The sequence below is a fragment of the Pteropus medius genome, unplaced genomic scaffold (genome assembly GCF_902729225.1).
Source record: "Pteropus medius unplaced genomic scaffold, Ma_sr-lr_union100, whole genome shotgun sequence".
In the NCBI taxonomy this organism is placed as follows: Eukaryota; Metazoa; Chordata; class Mammalia; order Chiroptera; family Pteropodidae; genus Pteropus; species Pteropus medius.
In genome coordinates this window covers 15,123,162-15,132,849 of record NW_024352786.1, presented here as the reverse complement: position 1 = coordinate 15,132,849, position 9,688 = coordinate 15,123,162, and the positions used below count along the sequence as shown (strand labels likewise).

The 9,688-nt window shown below is 33.6% G+C and overlaps 1 pseudogene; it reads right to left on the bottom strand.

Annotated features, from left to right (window-relative positions):
• Positions 1-2,462: 2,462 nt before the first annotated feature.
• Positions 2,463-2,581, bottom strand: LOC120591415 (uncharacterized; annotated as a pseudogene).
• Positions 2,582-9,688: the final 7,107 nt, after the last annotated feature.

Below are 9,688 nucleotides of genomic sequence, written 5' to 3'. Positions count from 1 at the left end.
TTATGTCTAGAATGGGAAATTTTGTAATGAAATCAAGTAAGTCTGGACTTTTAAAAAGATATCGAATATCCAATTTAGAGTAGATTATTAAGTATTAGAGCATACAGATTAACTGCCTAAAGTTAGGAAATAGGCAGGGCTTGATTTCAAGTCTTGGTTGGGTCACATGCAAGCTCTCACTATGGCTGTGGCCCTTAGTTCTCTAAGTTTCAGTTTAATCGTCTGTTTTTAATACATTGTTGTGAGTATTAAACGAAATGAAAAAAATATGAGTCAGAACATACCAGGTAGTATCTGGTGCATATCAAGCATATTATAAATGGTAGCTGTTAAGTCCTTATGATATTATAATTTTCAATAAGAAATACATATTTGGTCTTGGTCTTGTTTCTGGCACAGAGATCCTAAAACTCTTGAAATTTCTTAAGTGAGGAGAGTCATAAAGGTGTCTTTTGTTATGTTAACGATGTGACTTTCGGAATGCCTCTAAGCCACCTCAGGGTGGGAGTTGGTAACCAGAAGAATCAACCATGTGATTAGAAGGTGAGAACCCTTCAGTCCCACCCTCCTGACCTGCAGAGAGGCGAAGGAGAGGATCTGGAGGTTGAATCAATCGCCAATGGCTAATGATTTAATCAATTGCTCTTCCATAACAACCCGAAGGAACAGAGTTGGAGAGTTTCCAGGTCGGCGAACATGTAGGGGTGCTGGGAGAGTGGCTTTACCTAAATAGAGCATTGGAGCTCTGTGCCCTGTCCCCGGGAGTTGCTCCACGCATCTCTTCCATCTGGTTGTTCCTGGGTTATAACTTTTACAATAAACCAGTAATATAGATAAGTAAATGTTTCTCTGAATTCTATAGGCTGCTAGCAAATTAATCAAACCAGAGGAGTAAGGACTTGGGAACCTCTGATTTATAGCCTCTTGGTCATTGTAAGTCATATGCCTCAGAGAGGTGGTTCCCAACATAGGAGGAGCATTTCTAGAAGAGCATATCGCTATCTCCTGGTAAGCAGGGTACAATTTTTTGTTTGTTAAACATATGTGTGCTATTATAAATAGAAGTTTAGTATTTTAGAGGTTTTTTTTTTTAATAACATTTAAAGCAGAGTTTAAATAGATTGTGCATATTTGAGTTCAGTATCACTGTGGAAAGAAATATGTAAGGATATTTTTTTTCCTATAGAAAAATGGGGAAAAGAAGGCAGACTGATGGATTATGAAGTTCAACAGACATTGATCGAGCCACTAGTAGATTCGAGTTCTGTACTAATTTAAATTTGGAGCATGAGATACAGTCCTTTTCCTTAAAGCTCTCTTTGCCCTGGGGGAAAGCCGAGAGGAAAACAGATAACTTGGTCATTATAGCGATTGTGCTATGACAGAGGAGTGTGCAGATGGTGAAGAAAAGGAGCATTCTCTCCCCTGCACCTTATGCTTCTTTCTTATACATTATACATTTATTTGTTTCTCATGACTACCCATCACCTCCTCAACACACACACACACACACACACACACACACACACACTCACTCACGCATGCACTCACACACTCGCACACAAATTGTCAGCTCTCTGATCATGAACTTCATGTGTTATGTCTCCAGAGGACAGAACAGTGTGTAGCATATAAAAAACATTCCATAGATATTGAAGCAGTGGTTTAAATTTTTAAAAATTTAAAATATACTATTTTATATCCTTTAATGTTAATTAGGCAATTAACATTTTTATATACTTCATTATTGTTAAGGTAAAACTCTTCTTCTTCACTTCTGCATTTTCTACTTGTATTAGCTTTAACTCTTATCAAGCCCAATTATTTTAACATTCATGATTTTTTTCTCTGCTACTTTATCCATTCTATATCCGGTAAAGTTGTATGATTGAAATTCAAATGAACTTGGCATGTTGGGATCATTTAGTAGTTTATATTTCTAAAAACTACTGCAATAATATCTACCCTAGTTTTGCAATTTGTTATTACCATATTTCCATCAAGAGTCAGTCTATTTTCCCTCCTCTTGAATCTTGTCTCACTCTGTGACTATTTTAATCAGAAAATACAGTGGAAATGCCATTCTGGAACTTCAGAATTCAGTTATTAAGCAAGCCTAGTAGCTTCTTTCTTTTGTGCACTGGAGGAAATAGCCATCAGCTAAGAGGTCTGGCTAAACTAAGACTCCCATATAGGGAAGAAAACAAAACTAGCTACAAAGAAAGGCTTTGTGGGAGAGTAAGTCAAACACCCACCAAGCCTCCTCTGTTCCAGCCATCTCAGCTAGGATTCAGACATTTTGGGGGAGAAATGATCTTGAATGTTATAGTTCCAGCAGATACCATTTGGATCTAAGACAATATTTTTCCATTGAGTTCCATCCCAATTGAAGATATGTGAACAAATGAGATTGTTTTATTTATTTATTTATTATTATTATTATTATTATTGATTATCATTTATGCCTACAGCACCTGGTCTTCCTAGGCGGTCTCACATCCAAGTACTAACCAGGCCCAACCCCGTTTAGCTTCCAAGATCAGACAAGGTCGGGTATGTTCAGGGTGGCATGGCCATAGACTTGGTCTCTGTTTCTTATCTGTAAAATAATGCACCATCACTAAAGTTCCAAAGTTCCATGAAGTTTTAACCTTGAGTTAAATCATTGATCCATATATATCATATTAAATGCATATCTGTTTAAGCAAAACTACGTATTCCTGGGAATATATTTATACTACCATGCAAACGAAACTAATTTTTATTAATCTGCTGGGGCTGCCATAATAAAATAGCACTGTCTGGGTGGCTTAATCAACAGAAATATTGTTCCTCACAGTTCTGGAGGCTGGAGGTCCAGTATCAAGGTGCTCTGCATGTTTGTTTTCTCCAGAGGCTGCTATTCTCAGCTTGCAGACAACCATATTCTCATTGTGCCCTCACATGGCATTTTCTTTCTGTGGTGTTTCTTCCTCTTCTTATAAGGACACCAGCCATATTGGATTAGGGCTCCACCCTGATGGTCTTATTTAAACTTTACCACCTCTTTAAAGAACTCATCTCCAAATATAATTATATTCTGAGGTACTAGGGGTTTAAAGTTTAACATATGAATTTTTTGAGAGGAGACACAATACAGTTCATAACACAGTTTTGTCTGGGTTTCTTGTAGCACGAGCCCTCCGGAGATGCTCTCCAGGCATCTTACATTAGAAAACACAAATCACGCTTATAATGGTTCCTCTCATTTTACGGATAATTCAAAAGACAGGGGCAAGATTAAAGCATGTAGAAAATAGAGAAATCTGAGATTGTCAGTGCAACTTTACTGGTCCTTTTTTCCAGTTTTGGATTACCCCCTGTTTTCTGTTTTAACATTTCTAAGTGAAATTACTAGCACAGACAAAAACATTTTCTTTATAAGACATCTCCATTGTTATACTCCATTTGTTTTAGAACTGCTATGATATTCTCTAGCTAGAAATGTCCACATAAATCCATAAATTAAAGATTTGATTTTAATAAGCAATGTAGTTCAACTAATTATAAAGGAATTCCACAGATAAGAACTCTTTCTGCTCTAAGTATAACTAATGTGTTTGTCATGAGCTCCTGTTAAGATGTTTACAAGCTGATTTGAATGGGTCATTTTTTTTCCCCTGGATATAAAAGTGAGACGGTTGCAGGCATGCTTGTAACCCATTTTTTCTCATCTCTAAATTCTTGTGAGTTATGATATACTTCAGGTTAGAGATGATTCCATAACCTTTCATGTAATTACTCATATCCCCAACTTACACTGATGCTTCTGAACTCTTTAGTATTAAGATTGCTCATCTTTACTGTTTTTACAAAGCTCTCTCTTTTTTTCCAAGATGACCAAAGCATTCTAAACCTTATACTTTAACATCTAGTGTGATATTCTTCCACTGTTTATTTGGCACAGATCAAGCATTACCACTTACAATTCTTTTGTCTCCCAGTATCCGACAAATCTCCCCCTGGTCAGAAGACAGTGAGATCACCAAAGAAAAACAATATTTTCAAAAGAAAAAAGAGAGGAAGTCACTGCTTACAGGATGAAAAAATTTGCAGCATGATACAATCATCCACATTGCTCAAAAGTATCCAATAAAGAATGTTTTCTGACTCTCACTGGCTAAGGACATAGGTAAGCTCCAAGACATGGGAAAACATAGATATAGATGGCTTGCCAACCATACAAGTGTATATTCAAGTAAATATTTTAGAGACAGTTGCTGTTATGTCCTGAACAGAGTTCTTAAAAGAGGCTAGCTTTATATACCTACACACATATACAGTCAACAATATTTACTAACATTTTCCAAAACTTAGTAGAGAGACACAATGTAAACTTTTTTATATAAATTACAAACCAATTGAAAATGCTATTTTCACACACGTTTAGAAACTAACATAATTGATGTAAAACAATGAGAACAATTGGTAAGTAAAGGCTAAAGGAAAGATAAATATAGGTGACTGAGTAAACCAATGGCTGATTTAAAATAAAAGAAACACATGTGATTTCATTAATAATTTACACATTTGCAAGCTGAAGTGGATTTATGATGGCAAATAATGCGGAAAAAAATTATTCACCATATAGATGTGTGTTTTCTAGGCCCAAGCATATACCATAGGCTAGAAGAAATTGAAAATACCTCACATATGCCCTTCCACAGATTACAATCTAATGGAGAGAGAGATTTCAAGAAAATAGTTATATAAAATATTTATTATAATTGTGCAAAATATAATTAAAAAGTATAAAATCAAATCAGATACCAGATAATCTAAATATTAATATATGTTCTCAGATTTCAATTCTCTGGTTTAAAATAATGATGATTCGATTGAAAAGCCTGTAGAAAAAGACTTTAAGAAAGTGAAAGTATAAAAACAATGTGCGAAAGATATCAGAAATACTTAAGTTACCATATGAGTTCTACTTAGAGTTTCATAGTGGCTCAAACTTGGGCCATCACATGGGAGATGAGGTGGATATGGATGTAGCACAAATAGCCAGGTTATTCTGCAGAAAACAGCAGGATCTGCAGCCTGGGGAGGGTCATTGTCACCAAAAGTAGTAATGGTTAGAAATGTATTGAATTGACAGATAAATGTAAATGGTAGTGGGAAAGACGAAATTTTATTTTGAGGGGAAATATGCTGAACTTATTTGATAAATAAATAGTAAATTTGAGATTTTCTAAATCTATTGACAAATTGTCACAAAAATAATCCAAGCATCTAACCTTTCTTGAATGCTTACTACATGTCATGTGCTAAGCACACATTTCATTCTTAGAATAAACTCTTTTTTTAGAAGCGATTCTCTTTTCTGTAGATGAGGAAACTGGAGTACAGAGATGTTTAACTTTTGCATGGCCTACTTTCATCATCTGGAAAATTGGATATTGATATAAAAGTTCTCTTTAACCTCTAATATATTACATTAAATAGAAAATATAAAAAAAAATCAGGTATGAATTTGGAAAGAGATGGAATATATTCCCTTAAAACCCTTGATTAAGTAAGTTCTAAAAAAGTTTTCAACCATCAGGGAAACAGCTAGCAAAACATAAGAATATTCACAGCAAAGTAATTTGACAATTACTTTGAAAGATGCTCAATTCCTTTTACCCAGAATTAAGGCTAAGGTCAAAATAAATGCAAAAATGGAATTACACAAATGGCACTGAAGTGTCATAGGAGAAGACAGAATTTGTACTGCCGAGAAAAGGAAAATATCAAAGAGTTCAGAAAAGGATGAGTTAACACCGGATCTGGAAGTAGAAGAATATATAAGAAGAAGGACTCAAAGAACAAAATTAAGATCCATCTTTCCAGTTATTACTGCCCTCATTCTGAATCCTTTAGAATATTCAAAATTTTTTACCGAAGGAAATTCAGGTGGCTATTAACATTCTAACATGATTTAGTTTATCCGATTGAAATTTTCTGAAAGCAATAGGCCCGCAACAATATCAATGGATGAAAAGAGACACAAGAGAGATTGTTAGAGAGCTCAGAAAAATTGTACTTTTCTGTCATTTAGATTTTGAACAAATGACAACAGGATGAGATTCAAAATTAGTGACTAAATTTTGGTATTTATTTTTATACGTCTTGCCTGTATCTGCATGCCAATACTTTTTGCAAAGGGCAATAAAACATTTTAGATTTTCTTCTCTTGATAGTATCTGAATTTATAAAGCCAGAATTGAAAAAGTTTGATGACTTGATATGTCTTATAATGCCAAATTCCCTCAGGAAAGAAAACATTGGTTTTTTGCCCATCCATTAAATAATCACATCAAACACACACACACACACACACGCACGCTTGCACTGCTACGCCGCGCACGCACGCACACACACCAATGATATCTGAAAAATTTCTTTTTAGGTTGAAAACATACATATATATTTTTTTCTCCACATATTCTATTCTGAAATAGTAAAATGCACTGTACATATCCATTTGTATACAGATAGTTAACATTTCTGTCGACACCTGTGAGCAGGATCATCAGTTCAGTTACATTAACTCTATGAAGAATGAATTGAAAACCATAGTGACAAACTGATATCTAAATTATATGATTACTGGGCCCATAGAAAGGAAAATGTATGAATTTCACTGCCCCAAGTGAATGCAATTCTCTTTATTATCTTACATACCAACTGTCAGTAGTCTGTGATATGGAACAGTTTAGATTATTGCTGTCATTTGGAAAATAAATGAATTTGAACAAGGTAAACAACATGGCAACTTGAAATTGCTGAGCAGAAATTGCTTATTTGTTGATAAAATATTACAAATATTGTAAAAATTTTGTTAGTTCCTACTTCTTAGTTTAGTTTTATCTTTGGAGAATTAGAATAGCTTGGATGACTGATACAAAAATATAAATATATGAAAAAAATTAGTCTGCATGAACTCTCCCACTGGAAAAAGCTGAGTTAAATTGAGCTGGATACCACTGGATATTCTGTATTTTGTATCTTAATTCATTATTTAAAATTAAAAATAGAATTTGCACTAGAGAAAATATTAAAAAAACACTTTTGAGAGGATGTTAATTAAGGTTGAGAATACAATCATTTTTGCTACATGCATAGTAACCTAAATATAACTCCTTAATGTTCTAATAATATGTATATATGTTTATTTCTTTGGTATTTGAGAATTATTTATAAATGAGATATTTCTGTTGTAAGGACATGGGCTTTCCAAGTATTGAATAAACACTATGTAGCTTGATTCTTAGTTTTAGATTCTTTCAGTAAATATTCATTAGATATAAGAAAATTGCACAGATGAGTAAGTTAACATCATTCAAAAGTCCGAAAAGCAAAGTAATGGTGAGATTATAGCATAGGTGGTCAGTGGAGACAGACATCAATAGGTGATTAAGTGGGCACTAGTAAACTCTAAATGCTTGTCCTTCCTTTTCCTCTAGAAGAGATTCTACTACTTATTTTTGCATCTTTCCATATTGATTCCAAAATCAATATGTTAGATCTTTGTCATCAGAGAAGTTGTCAGTAAGATGTATGATTATTAAAATGTTAGTGAGGGTTTTACCAGATAGAAAATGTAGATTCAGAAAGCCACCATTTGTCTTAATAAAATTCTTCTCCAACCCTTCTCTCTATCTTCGTAATCTAACATCTCTAGACAATTGATTTGTGTGTTAAAGATGTTCAATAAATAATAATTTCAAAAATAATTAAATTTATTAACTGTACTAATTTAACTGTGTTCTTCTGTAGAGAAAAATACTCCATTTGTATTGCCTAAAATCAATAATGATTAATGGGCAAGAAGTTTGAGTCTGGAAAATGGGAAAGAAACTATTTCAGCCAACGGATCAGTCAAGGCACACTGCATACAAAGGTGTGTTGGTTATTCATGCTATGGACCCTCAACATTCTGAAGAATATTAATTTGCAAAGATTCATGAATGAATAGGATAGGTACATGACATTTATTGAATACTTGTTTGCTAAAAGCAGTGAACTTGCTTTGAGAGCTATTTGTCGAGAAATGATCAAAGCCTTTTAAATATACTCACATGTTTTCTCATATCAATACTAATAGACAGATACTATGATTTTCACCATTTTACAGAAGACCCTGAGGCACATACTCAAGTACTTGCTTAAGGTTAACATGTTGCAAATCCAGGGTTTGAACTCAGGCAGCTGGCACCAGATATTAGGCTCTTAATAATCAAGTTGTTTCCCATTTGCACAAAGTCTCATGATGTGGTATGAAATTTAAAAAGTAATTGATTTTTTTCACAATTATTTCTTGTTTATGTATATATTTTTATTGAGGTATAAGAAGCCCATAAATTTACATGCAGTAAATGCACACCTTTTAAATATACAGCTCAATAAAATTTTTACAGATGTGTGTATCCATTTAACTACCATCAAGACAAAGACACAAGACATTTTCCACACTTCCGAAAGTCCTTTGTACCTCCTTGTTTTTTAGTACATTCATACAAGCATGATCCTGTGATTGTTACATTATGTAATTTCACCATGCTAGCCAGTTCTCCTTTCTGGATAAAGAAAGTCACCATGTTCGGTAGGCCACATGGCAAAGAATTGCAGCAGCCTCTGGAATTATGGGGTGGTCTCAGGGACTAATTAAAAAAGAAAGAAGCCATCAACCTCTCTTACAATCCCAAGGACCTGAATGCTATCAACAACCAACTGAATACCAAGGAGAATGCTAAGCCTTAGACGAAAACTTGACCTGGCCAACATTCTAATTGCAGCTTTTCGATAATCTAATCAGAGTGCCCAGTTAAGTTGTACTCTACTTGTGACTTAAAGAATTTGTGAAATAATAAATATCTATTATCTTAAGGTAAATAAATTTGTTACAGAGCAATACAAAATGAATAAAGCTTGATTCGAGTTTGGGGTTATTGTGAATAAAGCTATAATTAACATTTTAGTTTTGTGGACATCTGAGACATTTCTGTAGGGCATATACCCAGGCATGAAATTGCTGGTTCATAGGGATTGAATTGACAAAATTTACCTTTATCGTTATAGCCAAGTATTTTTCCAAAGTAACTGTACCAGTTGATGCTTCCTCAAATAATGTGAGATTCGGATATTTTCTCAAACTTGCCAACACTTGCTATCAGTAGTCTTTTTAATTTATCCATGCTAGAGTATATACACTGGTATATTATTTTGGTAATAATTTTCATTTATAGTAATATTATGAAATTATATAAGCATATTATGAAATTTTCTATACATAAAAACAACTTAGTTGACATTTATAAGTTAGAAAGTACAATCTCTGCAAAGCACAAATTACCTTTATACTTTTTCTTCTTATTTTAAGATCATACTACAGAGAAAATGATAGAAAAAGCAAAAACCCATGTCCATATGAATATTTTAAAGAAGGAAAACAAAAAGAAAAAATATGATGAGTAATAACTTAAAAAAATACTGAAGTAATAAAGTTTATAAAACAGCTCACAACAGCATCACAAAAGTTTTGTAATACACTAAAGAGTCTTTAGGATACCGCTTTAATCATGTACATCGAAATTAAGATGTCATTATGCATAAGTGACTAGAACAAAACCTTATTAAAACATTATGCAAACTGGCATAATAC